Source organism: Salvelinus sp. IW2-2015, linkage group LG27 (assembly GCF_002910315.2).
Source record: "Salvelinus sp. IW2-2015 linkage group LG27, ASM291031v2, whole genome shotgun sequence".
In the NCBI taxonomy this organism is placed as follows: Eukaryota; Metazoa; Chordata; class Actinopteri; order Salmoniformes; family Salmonidae; genus Salvelinus; species Salvelinus sp. IW2-2015.
In genome coordinates, this window is record NC_036867.1 from 33,617,087 (window position 1) to 33,638,851 (window position 21,765).

General features: G+C 42.2%; 1 pseudogene; it reads right to left on the bottom strand.

Annotated features, from left to right (window-relative positions):
- Positions 1-149: 149 nt before the first annotated feature.
- Positions 150-5,832, bottom strand: LOC111953354 (steryl-sulfatase-like; annotated as a pseudogene).
- Positions 5,833-21,765: the final 15,933 nt, after the last annotated feature.

Genomic DNA, 21,765 nt, shown 5'->3' on the forward strand with positions numbered 1-21,765 from the left:
ATGTAGGGAATAGGGTGCCATTTGGGTGCCATTTGGGACGCAGACCCGAGTCAAAGACGAGATAAACAGCTGGCTTCTATCACTGCCAAACTCTCTCTGTTGTGGATGGATCCAATAATGATCAGCCACCGTGATTTCAGGGCCATGGATGGAGGAAAATAATTAGATTTATACACAATGTCAGAATATCAGTCAAGTAGAATATCAGTCAAGTAGAATATCAATCCCAGTTCTAGTGATGGTGGCTGTCGTTCTGTAGTTGGTGCTGGTAGCCCACCTAAATCAGACCATTAATCATTCACATTAGAAAAATGTGTTGAAACAAATGAACACATGGTAATAACAAAATAACACATGGCATAAAATGCAACGGGTGTGTGGGAATGCGCAAAAATAAATCAGAATTCAGCATCCATCATATAAATGACTAAACAGGGGAGAGAGCACTCCTTAATATTCAGAGATTTGCTAATGGTAGTTGGTGACAAATAGACTGCTGGATATAGAGTTAACAAGAGACTAAGATACATATTAACTAAACGTCACTGAAATCTGAGATCAAATGAAGAGCTAAGCTTAAAGCTAGTCTGGGTGATGAAGTTTTGCTGCTGGCTGTGGCCACAGGGGGATGAGCCATGTGTGACTCAGGCTGACTCTGTACTGACTGCTGGCATTAGACACGGCAGCTCTACTGAACATCTTAATACAGCTCTATTTGTTAATACAGCCATGTCTTTTCATGTTGGTTGTCCACTCAGTTTCATTGCTTCTTGGATGTGCAGATGCCTTTTACAGAGACCCTGTAGTGTCTAAATGATGAACAGTGATTAAATGATCATCGGTAACCTACAAGGGTAACACAGGGTTATAGTAGCACCCCGGAGAATAAAACTAGACTTGAGTTGGACCTTGTGCTAATCAGTGCACTGAGTTGCTGGCCTCAACAATCACATCACACAAATACATTTGTCACAAATTGCTTTAAAATTACATGTTAGTCCAAATAGCAGCATCTGCATAAACCCCTCAGGGAGCAAGCGTAGGTGACACAATTTACTGTATATTTTACTGGAGGTGTTCCTGAGAGGACAAATACTAAAAAGTCTGTTATTATGGATCACCCAGAGAGGTCACCCACACATGTAAAGTAGATCCAGGTTACTTCTACCAACAAGTCCAGTTAAAATGGGGGTATTTTCCCTGCCGTTTGTCTCTCAGATTTTGTTTACATACATACTAAAAGATTGGTTCTGGGTTCCTACGTTACCCTCCCCGCAGTGTTAAGCAATGATGTGCTGGTCCTGTGGAGAGTCTGCCTCTGCCGCCGCAGTGCCCCGGTGGCCCTGTCTCCCACCATCTCTCTCACACCTGCAGAGCTGGGACAGGGAGGAGCAGCAGGGCTGCAGCCAAGGCTTCCTTAGGAGGTGTCCCGGGGCGAGCTGGTCCCTAACGGGGGTGATGGACTCCTTATGGACGGCCACTGCAACCCGGATCTCCTCCACGACCGAGTGGAAGGCGGGTTCCGTGTCTGGGGTCAGGGGCGTGGTCTCCGAGGGGGTCGCGGGAGAGGTCAAAGAGCAAAGGGGGGTCGTGGTAGGTCACGTAGGATGCGGTGCAGAAACAGGCATGGGTATGCATGCAGGCTGTCCCGTTCTCGGGGTAGAAGTCCGGAGTGAAAAAGAACACCTTCCATTTTGAATAACCTTAAAGATTTACAATGAATTACAACCACCATAGTAGTTTACGTTTCAAGTTAACTTGCTTACAAAAAACATTGGAATTCTTAATCATAATTAGCAGCACTGTTACAGTAATTCAATTGCATTCTTAAAACCATTACATTGGAAATGTGGACTTACTGTTGGGAGGCTGCCACCTGACAGCGTTGAGGTAGGCGTCACAGTAACGGAAGAGAAACTCGTGCTTTGATCTCTCAACTTTCCCCTGCAGCAGGGGCATGAGGTCATGACCGTTTATCACTCTAGGAAGAGAAGACGCACACAAACACACACACACACACAATAAATGATCTCCGAGACAGAAATGGAGCATGCTGTAGGAATGATCCTTTGCGTAGGCAGAGAGACCTCAAAGGCCCTTGAAAACCTTTGATCAAAGGTTTAGATCAGCCTGATCCGCTTTTTCATTAGCTGAGATTTTTTCTAGCAGGTCCCTTTTGACACCTATTGTGAATATAATGTCTCTAGTTAGGGGGTGATTCAGAGCACTGAGAGTGCATATCATTTCTATGGTGACCTAGATTCCAAACGCTGTAGTTTTGACTGACAGACGAGGCTGCTAGAAAACCCTTCTAGTGCTTTGGACTTAACCATAGGAATAGAAGTACTTGAACAAACAATGCCCCTCAGACCTCAGCAATTTCACAGCACTCACCTGTCCCCCAGTGCCGTCCCTCCGGCTAACTTCACCGCAGTAGGGAAGATGTCCATGTTGCTGGTGGGTTCATCAATGTCTTTCCCTGCAGGTAACATCCCAGTCCAACGAAGCAGCCCTAGAACTCGGATCCCCCCCTCCCAGTTGGTGGATTTCCCAGACAGATCGAGGCACTTTCTGAGGACTGAGAATAGGGGAAGTCCTTTATCACTCGACCCGAAATATAAGGCTTACCAGAACCTTTCATGGAAACGTCTCGTCTCTTAAGCATGAGGACATTTAGATAATCTGAGCAATTTATCTAGTAATCTATTATTCTATTCTATACATTGACTGGTTCTGACTTCCCATTTACATTCCTATTAATATACCCTACTAAACCACCGCAGATGCAAACTAAAGCCTCTCTGCACCTGCACTTCTAGGTTGAGTACTTTTACTCCTAACCGAAAATTCGACATCTGGCTGTTCGGCCTCTGTTGACCTGTTCTTTTGAAGCTGTTACAGACTGTACCTTTCTATATGCCATTCCAGCCTCTGTGCACCTCCCCCCGGACTGAGATCTCCTCAAGGTGCGCCAGCTGGTCTGAGGTCAGGTAAACCAGTGTGTTCTCCCTCAGGTTCAACCGGTACAGAGTCTGCATGAGCTGACCTACGAATAGATGTTATGAAACAGGACATAATAGGTAAAATCCAATCAAATCTTCCAACCTTTCAAATATAATTAGTGTGGACATTTCAAATCTTCCAACCTTATGGACATAAAAAAGAAAACCATACAGCAATATAGAGTAAATATCAAGTCTTACCTACACTCCAGTCTACTTCCTGGATGGCGTTTCCATAGATACCGTGCTGACTGGTCCCCTGGAAGGCTGGTTAATGCAAACATGGCCTTGTGCACTTGGATGAAGGAGAAGAACAACAGGAAGTGTAGTGCAGAGTTCCTGTCAAAATAGTCAACACACACAGTGTAAATGGAAGATAATAATTGTATGACAACAATGGAAACTACCGTGTACAGTATGCTCTCATTTTACAGACACAATCACCTAGGTCACCAAATATAAATAAAAAATATAAATAAAAAAACTCAACACACCTTTCTCAAAAGTTCAGTGCTTCATCTGTCATTCTCTGGGTCAGGTTCTCTGAGACATACGGCTGCTCGACCACCTCCCGGTTCCTCATTAGAAAGCAGCTGAAGTCGGGGAACGTGGCAACGAACGTACCAAAGATGGCCGCCGCGGCGCCCACCAACGCCGCCACACTCAGCACCAGCTTCCTCCACACGGTGACCACGCCCCGCGCATGCAGGAGGGTCACTGTAGCCACACCCACTCCCAGGGTCTTGTAGGGTAGAGTTGAGAATATTTACTATCCTATATCCCTGAGGGACAATTTTCTTTATTAGCTAAAAGGTCAAACAAAGTACATACAACAAACAACATTAAAACTAGTCTGGTTACCAGTCTGTTTATGCCATCATGCCAACTCCTTATCACTTTGTTTGGCTTGACAATGACAGCAATGGAGTTGGCAAGAGCATAAACAGATCCGGGACCGCATGCTACATCAGGATACATAAATAAAAGTTAAAATACTCAACGCAACACTGTAGTAAAAAGCACGAGCTGAAGCACACCCCAAAACGGCTGTAGAGGTGCTGGCGAATGGAGAGTAAACTGTAGACAAATCTAATGTATTTAGAAAGCCCTTTTTACATCAGCAGATGTCACAAAGTGCCATTGCAGAAACCCAGCTTAAAACCCCAAACAGCAAGCAATGCAGATGGAGAAGACACTCTATACACGCTCCCAACAATTTAAAAGGTTAAACCAAAATAGTGTACGTCATAAACATGTGTTGTACACTGTACATCACCTTGAAGGGTATGTGTGCTTGGACATTGGTAAAGACGGAGCCGTGGCCGGGCTGACAGTCACGTAGGTTGGTCAGGGTTATACCGTAGAAGGGGTCGAAGCCGTGCGCACTGGCGTGGTGACAGTAGTCGTCGTTCCTCTCACAGTTAAGACCAAGGTGCCATTTTTCTACAGTGGAGAGAAGGGGCCAGGTGACGGACCATATAAACTGGCAAATTCAGGCATCTTCAAAGCACAACGACCTTGGAAGACAACACATAAAGTGTTTTCAGCAGTGGAGAAAAAAGGCTGATGACGAAAATGATTCCATTTAATAATACGTCAACATGGGTTACTGAAAAGCCTGTGAGGCATGTTGCATATCAAAGAACAAGACCTTGAATGTCAACTCACATGTAAATGTACTTTGTCTGTACAACCATTGAAAAGCCAATAATGAGTATGAAAGCTATTATACAGTTCAAATCAATCATGTCAGAATTGAAAAAAAACCTTCAAACAACAAAACAGACACATCGCTGCAACCAATCAAATTAACTGCCACTGCTTCTGCGTGTTCCCTATTCCCAAAGTGTATTGATACGTACTCATGACGATAATAAATGGGTTATACGTAGAGTTTTCCATGGACCTAAAGACGCTTGACATAGTAGCAAAGGAGAGGACTTTGGCTCACCTATGAGAGCAGTCTCGTAGCCCTGTCGTTTGGCGACCTTGGCAAAGGTGACTTCTTCACTGGGAAGACCGCCAGACGCAGCAGAGATGATATACACCCCCTAACTGTCCAAGACAAAAATAGGATCAAAAACTGATGTGAAATCACAAAGTGGGGAGAGTAACAAAGTATAACATTATACAGTGGAATGATGATGTACTTTTCATCCTGCTGCATTGTGGTCAACATGCTATTTATTCTGTTCTACGAACTGTCCTCTCCACATAGCCTAACTAATGCATCCATAACACCACATAATACTAGTTAGGCCTATCAATACTACCTAGTGATCTGTTAAGTGATTATAGTACTAGGCAAAGCTTTGTGTCAAACCGCAGGAGGATAGGCTACACATTGAGCTCTTGTTGTTGTTGTGTAGTATATTTTATTGCTATTGTGTTACTATTTTTACCATTTCACAGTAAAGTCTACGCCCGTTCGGCGCATGTGACTTATAACATTTGATTTTATGTTTATGACTCGCCTCACCAGATCGTATCGGGTATCGGCCCATCAGGAAGGCTGCCCTGCTGGGCGTACAGAGGGGGGGGCAGCAACGATGTGCTGCGTCAGCCTCACCTCCCCCTGAGCCAGCATGTCGATGTTGGGGGTCCTGTAGACACAACAACACAACACATTACCACCCAGCTGGGCTCATCATCTGGAAGGATACGTTTTAGTCGTGTTTTAAAAGGTGAGCAGAGAGCACAGCAAGAATTAGAAGTCAGAATAAAAAGAACAGAATAGAATGTTGTCTTCCGAGGATGTACATTTTTGTCATCATTCAAGGCATAGCACACGTCAAACAACAACAGTAGACCTAGACAGCATGGGATCCATGGGGACTTCATTTTGATGGTGATGCACGCACACACACACACACACACACACACACACACACACACACACACACACACACACACACACACACACACACACACACACACACACACACACACACACAGAACCACTGGTCACTTCCCATTTCACACTGTCTATTTAAATACTTTATCACCGACGAAGCACATCATAATATGAATTTCTCCTACTGTACATTGTATTTCAGTTACACTGTCTATACACTGGATTCTTGACAGAGCTTACTCATATATATATACACATTCAATTCGGAAAGTATTCAGACTGCTTATTCTAAAATTGGTTAAATATTTTTTTTCCTGATCAATCTACACACAATACATCATAATGCACATAGTTTTTTTTAAATATATATTTTTTAAATATATAAAAAATAAAATACAAAAATATCACATAAGTATTCAGACCCTTTACTCAGTACTTTGTTGAAGCACCTTTGTCAGCGATTACAGCCTCGAGTCTTCTTGGGTATGATGCTACAAGCTTGGCACACCTGTATTTAGGGAGTTTCTCCCATTCTTCTCTACAGATCCTCTCAACCTCTGTCAAGTTGGATGGGGAGTGTCGCTGCTCAGCTATTTTCAGATCCCTCCAGAGATGTTAGATCAGGTTAAAGTCCGGGCTCTGGCTGGGCCACTCAAGGACATTCAAGACTTGTCCCGAAGCCACTCCTGCATTGTCTTGGCTATGTGCTTAGGGTCGCTGTCCTGTTGGAAGGTGAGGTCCTGAGAGCAGGTTTTCATTAAGGATCTCTCTGTACTTTGCTCCGTTAATCTTTCCCTCAATCCTGACTAGACTCTCAGTCCCTGCTGCTGAAAAACATCCCCACAGCATGATGCTGTCACCACCATGCTTCACCGTAGGGGTGCCAGGTTTCCTTGTTTCTTGTTTCTCATGGTCTGATAGTCTTTAGGTGCCTTTTGGCAAACTCCAAGCTGGCTGTCATGTGCCTTTTACTGAGGAGTGGCTTCCATCTGGCCACTCTACCATAAAGGCCTGATTGGTGGAGTGCTGCAGAAATGGTTGTCCTTCTGGAAGATTCTCCCATCTCCACAGAGGAACTCCGGAGCTCTGTTAGAGTGACCATCGGGTTCTTGGTCACCTCCCTGACCAAGGCCCTTCTCCCCCGATTGCTCAGTTTGGTCGGGCGGCCAGCTTTAGGAAGAGTCTTGGTGGTTCCAAACTTCTTCCAATTAAGAATGATGGAGGCCACTGTGTTCTTGGGGACCTTCAATACTGCAGAAATGTTTTGGTACCCTTCCCCAGAATTGTGCCTCGACACAATCCTGTCTTGGATTACTTCGACCTCATGGCTTGTTTTCTTCTCTGACATGCACTGTCAACTGTGGGACCTTACAGGTGTGTACCTTTCCAAATCATGTCCAATCAATTGAATTTTCCAAAGGTGGATTCCAATCAAGTTGAGGAAACATATCAAGGAAGATCAATGGAAAAAGGATGCACCTGAGCTACATTTCGAGTCGCATAGCAAAGGGTCTGTATACTTATGTAAATAAGGTATCTGTTTTTTATTTTTAACAAATTTGCAAACATTTCTAAAAACCTGTTTTCCCTTTGTCATTATGGGATATTGTGTGTAGATTGACGAGGAAAACAATTCATTTAATCAATTTTAGAAAATGGCTGTAATGTAACAAACTGTTGAAAAAGTCAAGGGGTCTGACTACTTTCGAATGCACTTCATAAGGAAAGGGGGATACCTAGTCAGTGGTACAACTGAATGCCTTCAACTGAAATGTGTCTTCCGCATTTAAACCAACCCCTCTGAATCAGAGAGATGCGGGGGGCTGCATATACTGCTGTACATATCAGTTGACCTGTAAATCAGGTGTACATACGTATAGATTTCATTTGATTACTGCTACAGGACTATTTGGCTTGCTAAGATAAGATTTGCCCCGCGGTTCTTGTCTCCTTACATTTTAATTGTTTGAAATTTTACTGCATTTCTAAGAGCTAGTAACATAAGCATTTCGCTGCATCCGCTAATCTGTGTACGCAATAAACTTTGCTTTGAAGAGAGCTAGAGCAAATGTTACTAAAGATTTACACCCAAATGGCAACCTATACCCTATATAGTGTACTACTTTTGAACATTTTAGAGCCCTACTGGAGTGTCTGTAGAGCGCCTGCGAAACCATAGATCGCTACGTTACAGTTTAGGCCAGGGTTCTCCAACTGGCGGAACGCTGCTCCGAAGCACAGTATTCCCACCCATAATAGTAGAGATATTTATGTGATTGTATACAATTGTAAGCAAGGCTTGAAAGTATTATGTTTGAGACAAATGTTATATCTGTTTTGGGCTTCTTGCTATCAATCTACAGTATACAAATGATCAACTAGCAAGCAAGTCGCAGCAATGAAGAACGCGAAGGGCGAGGGAATTCTGACAGGGGGGAGATTTTCGGCACAACACCGGCAACTTGACCATCCACTCAAGAAAAAAAATCGGCTGAATCTAGTTGATGATCCCTGGTGAAGGCTATATTGTTGCCAAGTCGTTTAAATCCTACCTTTGTGGATATGCATGTCTCGAAATGTTTACGCTAGAAACAAGAAGTACGTTTTTTGTCAACTATCATGTGACTAAGAATGAAGCAGTCTCATTGGATTATGGTTTTTCCAAATATTTTAGCTGACCTGTGTGCTGCCTAAATGTAGTGCAATCAAGACTAAAATACTGTAGATTTCAACCCTCTACCCTCTATAGTGCAATCATACAATCCTGCAGCCTTAATCCCTGCCAATATTTATTCAACATGTTTAGATACCCCTTGTGTCAGGAACATACGGAAGCCTACACTAGTGGATCATATTAATAAGGTAAGACGATATTCTTCAAAAAAATCTATAATTCTATTTCACTAGTTAAAATGACAAATTCACAGGCTGGTATATTACAGATTGCACCTTTACAAAAAAATCTTATTTACTCCGGCATAGGCCTACAGTAGAACACTGCAAACAAGAGGTTCCATCATAGCTCTATGAGTAGGCCTACAATTTGTGTATTTAACTAGGCAAGTCAGTTAAGAACAAATTCTTATTTACAATGACATCCTACCCCAGCTGACGCTGGGCCAATTGTGCACCACCCTATGGGACTCCCAATCACAGCCAGATGTGATACAGCCTGGATTTGAACCAGGGATTGTAGTGACAGCACTTGCACAGAGGTGCAGTGCCTTAGACCGCTGCACCACCCAGGAGCCCTACAACCACAATATTCACTCTTCACTTTCTGACCAATGCTATTGTCTCTGCCTTGAATGCAAAGTTCCCGGCCATGTGTTCTTGATGCTCTTGACTTGACCCTCTCTACCCCTCTAGGAGAATAGGACATGACTGTTTCATACATCAATAGGAGGCACAGAATAGGAATGCCCTAGATGTGCTGTAGAACCAGATGATGTTATCATTGTCCGTGGTTGGATGAACTGAACTGGTCTACAGGCATTGACCAGTTATCTTATAGATACTGTCGAAAAAGGAAACGGTGACGGTACAGTAGGTCAAGTCTGGTTCACACACTGGTCAGAGGATTGACCATAGAATTAGAATGACTTCTAAATTCTATTACTTCTAGAATGACTTCCCATTCTAATTATACGTGGTCGACTCTCAGAACAGACTCTTTGATCACGCTGTGATATGAGTAATGATGAATATTCACACTTGTGCTGTTTTTGTCTGTCAAATATGAATTTTTCACACAGTAAATCCCTCAGAAAAGGGGTTAACTAGTATGCATGGTTGCAGATGAGTGTCCCTGAAGTCTAAATACTCATGACAAAATGTAGAGCTTTCGGGTGAGATTTTTGTATTGATGCTGGCAAGCTGATTAGTCTTTTGATGTTGAGCTGCATTCCACAGGAGAAGCACATAACTGACTGAAAAGAAGAGAGGGGTGAAATCCTACAAACACACCAATTGCTTTTCATGGAAGTATTCCAACCATGTGAAATTGGCAATTGAGGAAATGGTAATACAATATTTCCATTGGAATACATACCCTTATGAAAAGCTAGCTGAGATTCAGATGGTGGGGGTGTTTGTTTGTTACACGGCTTTTCGTTTCTTACAGCCGTTTGTAATACAAATCTGTTAAGGGATTTTCCATTTATCCCTTAATTTTCTCTGTATTTCTGAAACCTATTCCTAGGAGAGAACTGTCTCTGTTTCGCCTCTCTCCCAGGTCTGGTCTCATATGGATAAATACTGTCATCTGTTGTCTAAGCCATATATTGCAGAACAGGGGGCCGAGTTGGGCTCTACAGTGGGGAGAACAAGTATTTGATACACTGCCGATTTTGCAGGTTTTCCTACTTACAAAGCATGTAGAGGTCTGTAATTTTTAATCGATAGTACACTTCAACTGTGAGAGACGGAATCTAAAACAAAAAATCCAGAAAATCACATTGTATGATTTTTAAGTAATTATTTGCATTTTATTGCATGACATAAGTATTTTGATCACTACAACCAGTAAGAATTCCGGCTCTCACAGACCTGGTTAGTTTTTCTTTAAGAAGCCCTCCTGTTCTCCACTTCATTACCTGTATTAACTGCACCTGTTTGAACTCGTTACCTGTATAAAAGACACCTGTCACACACACTCAATCAAACAGACTCACCTCTCCACAATGGCCAAGACCAGAGAGCTTGTAAGGACATCAGGGATAAAATTGTAGACCTGCACAAGGCTGGGATGGGCCTACAGGACAATAGGCAAGCAGCTTGGTGAGAAGGCAACAACTGTTGGCGCAATTATTAGAAAATAGAAGAAAATAAAAGAAGTTCAAGATGATGGTCAATCACCTCGGCTCTGGGCTCCATGCAAGATCTCACCTCGTGGGGCATCAATGATCATGAGGAAGGTGAGGGATCAGCCCAGAACTACACGGCAGGACCTGGTCAATGACCGTAAGAGAGCTGGGGCACCACAGTCTCAAAGAAACCATTAGTAACACACTACGCCGTCATGGATTTAAATCTGCAGCGCACACAAGGTCCCCCTGCTCAAGCAGGCGCATGTCCAGGCCCGTCTGAAGTTTGCCAATGACCATCTGGATGATCCAGAGGAGGAATGGGAGAAGTCATGTGGTCTGATGATTCAAAAATAGAGCTTTTTGGTCTAAACTCCACTCGCCGTGTTTGGAGGAAGAAGAAGGATGAGTACAACCCCAAGAACACCATCCCAACCGTGAAGCATGGAGGTGGAAACATCATTCTTTGGGGATGCTTTTCTGCAAAAGGGACAGGACGACTGCACCGTATTGAGGGAGGATGGATGGGGCCATGTATTGTCGAGATCTTAGCCAACAACCTCCTTCCCTCAGTAAGAGCATTGATGATGGGTCGTGGCTGGGTCTTCCAGCATGACAACGACCGAAACACCACAGGCCAGGGCAACTAAGAGTGGCTCCGTAAGAAGTATCTCAAGGTCCTGGAGTGGCCTAGCCAGTCTCCAGACCTGAACCCAATAGAAAATCTTTGGAGGGAGCTGAAAGTCCGTATTGCCAGCGACAGCCCCGAAACCTGAAGGATCTGGAGAGGTCTGTATGGAGGAGTTGGCCAAAATCCCTGCTGCAGTGTGTGCAAACCTGGTCAAGAACTACAGGAAACGTATGATCTCTGTAATTGCAAACAAAGGATTCTGTAACAAATATTAAGTTCTGCTTTTCTGATGTATCAAATACTTATGTCATGCAATAAAATGCTAATTAATTACTTAAAAATCATACAATGTGATTTTTGGGATTTTTGTTTTAGATTCCGTCTCTCACAGTTGAAGTGTACCTATGATAAAAATTACAGACCTCTACATGCTTTGTAAGTAGGACAATCGGCAAAATCGGCAGTGTATCAAATACTTGTTCTCCCCACTGTATATGCGTGATAGGCATGTTTACACTAGGTGAAGTTTGAAACGATTAACTGATCATTTAATAGGCCTGTCCTACCCACTACTCAGTAAAACCCTACATTTTCCTGACCACTTAGATATTGAACTGCAACAGATATGTTATTTAGTCCATGCAGTCAAACTTCTGTGAAGGTTGTTGGACCATCTTTCAACTACTTTTCCTATAAATATTCAAGTGCAACGCTTGTATAAATTACAAGGCGTGTGTGGCGTGTCATAAATCAGTCTGTATGCCATGCATACGTGAACTAGGCCCTGACAGGTTTGAGATAGAGAGAGAGAGTCTCTTCTGAATGTGTGTCCATTGTACGTTGTTCACAGAATGTGCATCCAATAGAGATGAAACCAGTTCTATCTATGGTGTATCCATTGTACTATAATTCACAGAATCACAGGCCTGATGGTGACAAGACAGCACCACGGGGAATCGAGTTCCAGCCCAGAAAAAGTGTCTGTAATTAGGCTGATTATACACTAGCTGTCTGACAACACAGTAAATCAGGAGAGTGATGAACCTGAACAGTCATTCCACATTCACTACAGCATCACTTTGATGCTGTGCTAATTAGGGATTGGAGCATTTGTATCGGTTCTTATTGAGTTTGTGTAAACAACAGTAATATTGATGATATTATATTTTTTTATATATTAAAAAATGCACATTGTGCGCTTTGCACTGTAGTCTTTTATTTTGAAATTCAACGTGGTATGGATATGTCTCCAGCAGGGAGCAGCATTGCACAGCAGATCTTCCAGTTCAAGACGTCTTACAATGAGAGCTGTGTAAAAACAACTTCAACACAGTATGCAGTGATTTATTTAGTGTTTGATTTTGAGTCAGCTTATGTCTTCTGATGGAGCTCTGTCGGCTTCACCGGCCTCTTTCAAAGACAAACTCTCCTCTACGTGCTTCTACATCTGCATTGCTTGCTGTTTGGGGTTTTAGGCTGCGTTTCTGTATAGCACTTTGTGACGTCTGCTGAAAAAGGGCTTTATAAATAAATGTGATTGATTGATACTCAAAGACAAACTCGTCATAATGTGGCTGGTAGACATTCTCCTCCCCACAAGATCCCCCCAATATGCAGCTCAATTTCTTTGGGTCTGGGACACATTCACTCATCACCCTGTGAGGTCCAGGGCTTCCCCAGGCCTCCCCCTATCAGCCTGGGCCAGATTTCGTTTGATATGTGATATGTGAATGGTTCATGACTGGTTCTCAGTGGCAACAGATGACCTGTAAGAGTGTCCATAGCCCCTGAGGCCCTCTCCTCCTGGCTCTGGGGTCCTTCCTGCCCACCCAGAGGGATAACAGACTAAGGGTATGGTTAGGGTCATGCATCTCTCTCTCTCTCTCTCTCTCTCTCTCTCTCTCTCTCTCTCTCTCTCTCTCTCTCTCTCTCTCTCTCTCTCTCTCTCTCTCTCTCTGTGTCTCTCTCTCCATGTAGTCTCTCTCTCTTTCTGTGTGTGTGTGTCTCTCTCTCTCCATGTAGTCTCTCTCTCTCTCTCTCTACCCCCATCGAGATCTTATCATACTGGTCATTGACAGCACACCTGGATAGGGACAGCTCAGGCATCCCTCACTCACGGTGGTGACAGACCGAGAGGTGGGGTAGAGTGTTTGTGGTCATCTCTTACGGTACACCTCCATGACTCAGAAACATTTGCGCGAATCCTCATTGTTGGCATCCTCACATGTTGCCATATTGAAAACATACGATCTTGTCATGCATGCTCTCTCTTTGATCACAAATAGAGGAAGCAGGAGCAATAGGCAGAGATCTCTTTCAAATTGTCCCTCGTGTCAGGAGAGGGAAAAATAACTAATAGGGTGGAGTAATTTCTAAAAACTAAATTCAATGATTTATATCTGATTCTATTTCTATAATGATCCTTCATTTATGTTGCCTGCAATTCCACTGACTATACTGTTCCACTGACAGTCATTTCCATACTTCTGTGGCATACTGGGGCATTCATACTGGAGCTATCAAAATAAATTGGGTATCCGATGCTCTTAAGTTTCTCTGCCTTTGGTTGACCCTGAAGCAATAACAAGACTATAATGTTTTTGAGGGTTTATCATACATTTTCCAAAATGGATTGCAACTGAAAACAATTGTCTTTCTGTTTACATGTACATGACTATAAGAATACAAGTCAGGGACAAACTGTTCAAGTGGTTTCACAGTGCAGTCAAAAGGGTCTGTTTCACTTGATGTTCAAGCCAGCGAAAAGCTTTTGACTTGATGCATTCATTTGTCTGCAGCCCTCCGGTCATGCCGCAACCACAACAGATGGTTAGAGTGTTTGATTTTGTTCACAGTTATGCCATATTTGAACTGGAATCAGACAGCCTCTATAAAACCTAATTGGAATTATGAGTACTTACATCACTATAAAGAACAAAAGCATTAAAAAAAATGTAAAAGCATGATTGGGTGCGGGCAGATAAAAAATGCCAGATATGTGGACAGCAAACAACTATCGATGTGCCATTTGAAGCCATTTATTTTGGAGCGTTGTTTTTTGTGCTGTCCCGTCAAATATCTGAGGGTGTTTTGTGGTTTTCCCAGTGGGGTGGCTAAACCTCATCGCTCACAAGCAGGGTTTAGGTCGAAGCCGGGAAAGACACACAAGGCCTTAAGCTGTTTGTCAGAGCCGTGTGTGTGTGATAAACTGTCAACAAAATTAGCACTGAAGCACAGACCAGGCTTGTGCATGAGGATCACAGCAGTACTACATACAATCACAGACACACACACACATACACACACACACACACACACGTAATGCATGCACAACTGTTAAATATTGAACATTGTAACAGTTTGGTGGTTTAACATTAAGTACCTCAACAACAAAGTTAACAAAATACTCCCTTGATTGGCAGCGGTTAGAATGTTGGACCAGTAAACAAAAGGTTTCGATTTTGAATCCCCGAAATGACAAGTTGTAAAAAATCAGTCGATCAATCCTTAAGCAAGGCACTTAGCCCGAGGGTCGCGGTCAATAATTGCTGATCCCTGGCAATGACCCCACTCTCCGAGGGTGTCTCAGGGGAAGTTGGGATATGCAAAAATACACATTTCCATTTCACACCTCACACTCGTACAGGTTATCCACTTGCACATGCAGTGAAGCAGGACAAATATAAGCACACCCTATTTGACCTTTGGCACACAGAGCCTGAACTAACCACTGAACGCGAAGACTGATTTCCCAGTCTTACTTCCATTTGAAAACAAGTAGTTTGATTTCCATCTCCAATACCTCAACAGCCTGCACACTGTAAAAAACATTTTTTAAATCCCACAAATCTAATCGTTTCAACCAAGTATTATTAAGTAACTGGTTCCACAGCCTTTTTTTTGGTATACACAATTTTTTCAGTCCAAGTGTTACCTGAAGGAAAAAAAAGGTCGGCCCAAACTTATAGTGCCTTCAGAAAGTATTCACACCCCTTTTTCCAAAATTTGTTGTGTTACAAAGTGGGATTAAAATGGATTTAATTGTCATTTTTTGGTCAACGATCTACATAAAATACTCTGTAATGTCAAAGTGGAAGAAAAAATCTAATGTCTGTTGGAAAGCAGAATGAACCAGGTTTTCCTCTAGGACTTTGCTGTGCTTAGCTCTATTTCATGTATTTTTATCCTAAAAAAACTCCCTAGTCCTTTCCGATGACAAGCATACCCATAACATGATGCAGCCACCACCATGCTTGAACATATGAAGAGTGGTACTCAGTGATGTGTTGTCTTGGATTTTCTCCAAACATAATGCTTTGTATTGAGGATTTCTTTGCCAAATGTTTTGCAGTTTTACTTTAGTTCCTTGTTGCAATCAGGATGCATGTTTTGGAGTATTTTTGTTATTTTGTACAGGTTTCCTTCTTGTCATTTAGGTTAGTATTGTGGAGTAACTACAATGTTGTTGATCCATCTTCAGTTTTCTCCTATCACAGCCATTTAACTCTGTAACTGGTTTAAAATCACCATTGGCCTCATGCTGACATCCCTGAGTGGTTTCCTTCCTCTCTGTCAACTGAGTTAGGATGGACGCCTGTATCTTTGTAGTGACTGGGTATATTGATACCCCATCCAAAGTGTAATTAATTAATAACTTCACCATGCTCTAAGGGATATTCAATGTATGCTTAAAAAATGTTTTAAGTGTCTACCAATAGGTGCCCTTATTTGCGAGGCGTTGGAAAATCTCCCTGGTCTTTGTTGTTGAATCTATACTTGAAATTCACTGCTTGACTGAGGGACCTTACAGATAATTGTATGTGTGGTGTACAGAGATGGGGTAGTCATTTAAAAATCGTGTTAAACACCATTATTGCACTTATTATCTGACTTGTTAAGCAAATCTTTACTCCTGAAGTTATTTAGGCTTGCCATAACAACAGGGTTGAATACTTATTGACTAAAGACATTAAGTAGGCTGCCTTAATCAACTTCATCAGCACCCGGGGAGCAGTTGTCGTTGAAGGTTAACATCCTTGCTCAAGGACATAATAGCAGGTTTTTCCAACTTAGCAGCTCAGGGATTTGAACCAGCAATCTTTTGGTTACTGGCCCAATGTTCTTAACCGCTACCTGGGGTATTGTGTGCAGATCACTGACACACAATCTGAATGTTGTAACACATCAAAACTTGGAAAAAGCCAAGAGGTGTGAATACTTTTTGAAAGCACTGTAGCTCTCCTTAATCACTATGATGAATAAAATAGTTTTTCTTGATTGTACTTTTAACAGAACTGATATTTACTTTGAAGTGCAAAGTGTAGCAATACAGGTGAAATCAGTTATTGACACAGACATGGTGGCGTAGCAGGAAGCTTGCTGTGCTGTGAAACAAGAGGGTGTGAATTCAAATCCCAGCTGAGGATATGTTGAGTATAAATTACTCTAAATGAATGTGCCCCATGTAATCATGTGTGTAAAATATTTAAGTTGGAAGCATTGTTATTACGTGTAACTAATTCCACAGCCTTTTTTCTGGTAAGATGCCCAAATAATAATTTCTAGTTGAATTAACATATGAGACAGTTTGAGCAAACACGTCACTTTAAGTTATTGCCTATAGTTTTCTCATGTTGGAGCTAAGTTTGCGTAAACAAAAAAGGCTGTGGAACCAAGTTACTTAATAATATTTCATTGAAACAACTAGATTTTTTTTACAGTGTGGTCTGCAGTCCCAGTACTTAAATCTCACACAAATGCAGGACTTCACTAAAACAGCAGGCAGACACATTTCTGATCTTCCTCTCCATCTAGAACAATCTGTCTGACACAGCTAGTCACACTGTGGAATCCTGAGACAGTGTTCTCATGTTATAGTATATTCTCAAAATGCATCACCTTTGTCTGAAAGACCCTGTGGGCTGCCCACTTTCCTAGATTAACCAATATACATGTTTATTAGACCACTGCATACTGAACTAAAACTAACAGCAGCACTCTACTGTTAGTAGGTTAATAATTAATTATAACTGTGACTAACTATGACTTTGTGATCCATTCGTCATTTACTGAGCTGGCCAGGCTTCGGATCCCTGACAGCACATCATGTAGAAATCGATGAACACACACGCCTCCGGTGCTGACGTATAGCCAGTGGTGCTTGACATATCTATCAATAACTCATAATTAACTGTATTTAGGACCGTCTAACAAGAGTGATATTATTACTGTAAAACAAAGCTTCTGAGCAGTGACAAAATGAACAATTATAAAAATAGACAAAAAATAAATACATCTGTCAAATCTACGGTAGCTAACATGAAGTTCTCGGCATGTATGTACTGTAGGATGCATTTTATTTTTGGCAGTGAAACGAGGCTACTCAGGCGAGAGAAACTCACCCAAATGTATAGCCCAGTTGGAAAATAAAATTGACTTTTTGGAGAAAAAAAATAATAATAATGTAAAAAACATTTATTAAATGTGAATCACATTTTTATTTGGCGTACCCCCGACGGCATTGGTATGCGTACCCCAGTTTGGGAATACCTGATCTAGAGTAAAGTACAGTGGCTTGCGAAAGTATTCACCCCCCTTGGCATTTTTCCTATTTTATTGCCTTACAACCTGGAATTAAAATAGATTTTTGGGGGGTTTGTGTCATTTGATTTACACAACACTTTGAAGATGGAAAATATTTTTTATTGTGAAATAAGACCAAAAAACTGAAAACTTGAGCATGCGTAACTATTCACCCCCCCCCCCCACCAAAGTAAATACTTTGTAGAGCCACCTTTTGCAGCAATTGCAGCTGCACGTCTCTTGGGGTATGTCTCTATAAGCTTGGTACATCTAGCCCCTGGGATTGTTGCCCATTCTTCAAGGCAAAACCTCTCCAGCTCCTTCAAGTTGGATGGGTTCCACTGGTGTACAGCAATCTTTAAGTCATACCACAGATTCTCAATTGGATTGATGTCTGGGCTTTGACTAGGCCATTCCAAGACATTTAAATGTTCCCCTTAAACCACTCAAGTGTTGCTTCAGCAGTATGCTTAGGGTCATTGTCCTGCTGGAAGGTGAACCTCCGTCCCAGTCTCAAATCTCTGTAAGACTGAAACAAGTTTCCCTCAAGAATTTCCTTGTATTTAGCGCCATCCATCATTCCTTCAATTCTGACCATTTTCTCAGTCCCTGCCGATGGAAAACATCCCCACAGAATGATGCTGTTATGTGACTTCTGAAGGTAATTGGTTGCACCAGATCTTATTTAGGGGCTTCATAGCAAAGGGGTGAATATATATGCACACACCACTTTTCCGTTTTTTATTCTTTAGAAGTTTTTTAAACATGTTATTTTTTTTCATTTCACTTCACCAATTTGGACAATTTTTGTATGTCCATTACATGAAATCCAAAATAAAAATCAATTTAAATTACAGGTTGTAATGCAACAAAATAGGAAAAACGCCAAGGGGGATGAATACTTTTGCAAGGCACTGTAGCCTAGTGTTTAATTAGGTAACTGGCAGTGGATCACAAGCCTTGTACAAATCTGATGTGTATGACCACATCATTAGCGTTATTGGAAGGAGAGGGGAAAGAAACCAGGTACCCAGCTCTTTCATCATTCATCTCTATTGAGGACAGCTCTGACTCTATTCCACTATGCTTGCAAAAAACTCCATTTGTTTCCTTATTGATGTGAAACGCTGGTTGTGGCACGTAAACAACGACCATTGAGGCCATGGCAGAGACTCAAGTTTGTCATTATATTGTCAATACCGTAACAGGTCCCGGTTTGTTTATATGAACTAATGAATGATTCTCTGAAGATGCCATCAGATAGGAGGCAGAGAGAGTTGGATCCATAATTCATAACAATCAGCAACTAATTCAGTGATTATTACACATGTAAAGTGTCTCTGCCAATTTAGTTTCAATACCTACCATATTATAAGCACCTAAACATTGATAGGCGTAATGGAAATGCAGAGGAGAGGCCAGAGATCATGCGATACTATGTGATATTAAAGTCTATCAATATCTGTGGGTCAGGCTGCCCTCTCTTCGGAAACCTACTCTTCTGAGACCCCATCCCAAATGGCACCCTATTCCCTATAGAGTGCACTACTTTTAACCAGGAGTGCCATTTGGGAGGCAGCTTGAATCTATCAGCGTTAGAAGCAGCTCTTCCAATGGGAATATCCTCTGCTAGGCCTCTTCCTTACTGTTGGAAGCGTCCAAGTTATAGATCCCTGAAGATCACATGCAGTAGATCTGCCATGAAGCACAAATCAGAATTATGAAACTGCCAAATTCTCTTTTCAAAGAGACTGTGGATATTCTGAGGGGAATTGTTGCACGCAATCGTGTATGTGTGTGGGGGGGTGAGGGTTAGAGTGTGTGTGTGTGAGTGAGTGAGAGCCTGTATGCGTGCAAGTGTGTCTGAATTTTGATATCACTTCAACACTCAAGCTGATGTTTTCTCAGTCCTACTCCTATATCACTTTTAATAGTTCACTAATGAGGAAGGTGGAAAATACGGTATAGAATGTCATGCTCTTTGATTCATCTCCTCCTTGGTTAGGGTACAGTAACAGGGTCTGTGTTGATGGAAACCCTAAGTCAGGTCATACTTTCATTCTCAAGTATTCATTTTCCACATCAAAAACTCTGTCATCTCCTCAGAAATGCAGTCACAGGCTCACAGCCACAGAATTATTCAAATTTCTATGGTCTATTCTCTAATTCTACAGTCACAGTGAGTACGCTTTACACATACTGTGCTGACACTTTACTCAAAGACATGTTAATCTCCATAAACGTGACAATTGGAGCTCAGATACCCCTTATGTGCAACAGACCCTATCAATCAATATCCATGTTTATTTAATGAGTTGGCGAGTTAGAACATTGGTGTGCAGCGTTGTTGGCTTGTTGCTAAGTGTATAGGAATGCAGATCAATGCGGCCAAGGTTGTGTGGTTGGACCCCAGCACTGTAGACTTCTGTAGTGGTGACCTAGCTCTCACTATCACCGTCACGAGGACATTCACGACTGGCTTAATACACATAGCAGACCAAAGAGAATGAGGACATTTGGTTTAAGCTAGTCTCGCGATGCCATCCTTCCAAGTCTCATTGTTGATGAAGCCCGGGAATCAAGGCTAGGTTTAATCGTGCAGAGTATACATACTTCTACATACAGATTTGATTATTTAGTTGTTTGGCATCTTGCGTTGTAAGATGAACCATCCCTATGTGATATTGATTTATTGTTCCAATTTACTTTGCTCTATTTTTGCATACACTTTTCCCTCTCTTACACACCTGTGTTAAACCTTGCTTTTGGCATAACAGCTTTGGAAAAACGTCCATTTGTAATGTATTACCTTGATTCCTCATCACTTCTAACTGCTGCTGCCAGCCCCTCTGGTCTAGATTAAGTGTCAATGCGTGCTTTATCAACCTATCAGAGCTGCCATCACCCCCCCCCCCCTCTCTCTCTCTCTCTCCCTCTCTGTCTCTTTCTCTCTCGCTTTCTATCCCTCTCTCTCTCAAACTCTCTTTCTCAAGCCATCTCTCTCTAATCCTCTCTCGTTCTCTCTCTCTATAACTATCTCTCTCCATCTATCTCTCTTTCTTTATGAGATAATTCATCTCTCTCATTCTCTCTCTTTTGGCTGATCGCAGTGCCCATTGTTCGAAAAGAAGAAAACCCCGTCAGGATGGAAGATACAGCGCAAGTGAGTTGAGTGAGTTGACGACCTTCAACACAGCGTTTCGAAAACAATGGGAGACAGAGAGCGCCTCGAGGTGAAGTCTGCTGTTTCATTGTCTTGTAGGTCCAATGAAGAATGAAGGTGAAGTATTTTACTCCCAGCCCACTTAATCAACCCAGCCAGGGTTTACAGAAAGCACAGCATCTCCAACACCAACAACTGTTATACAGGGTGTTGCCATTGCCCTGTAGTTCCTAACCGCATACATATTCCATAACAACACGGTACATACACCTTTTCAAGCTACTATTCATTCTACAGGTAATAAATGCAGTTACCATGCTGAGCTTGTAAAAACGTGATCATAGACAATGGTTTAAACCCTATACGTTATGCATGAGTCCACACCAGTACTTTAAAAAAAAAAGTGCTTCTCCTGCATGTACAATAAATCATTGTTGCCCTATTGCTGAGTTTAAAAACAATTAGCTATAAACCACGCCATAAATTACACACAATGCATTTCTCGTCCATAACCACCTCCCTGACATAACTCACAGTATCATCTCTGCTTTTATTAGAGGGATATTCTGTCTGGACCTTGGACTGTCCCCCTTACTGACATGCTGTGTCTCTAGATTCGAATTTCCAGCATTTCAATAGTGTGCACACATCACAACAGATCATGCATGTCCCCTAAGAGAGAGGGAGAGAGCAAGAAAGAGGAGAGCGGGAGAGAAGGGGGGTGAAGA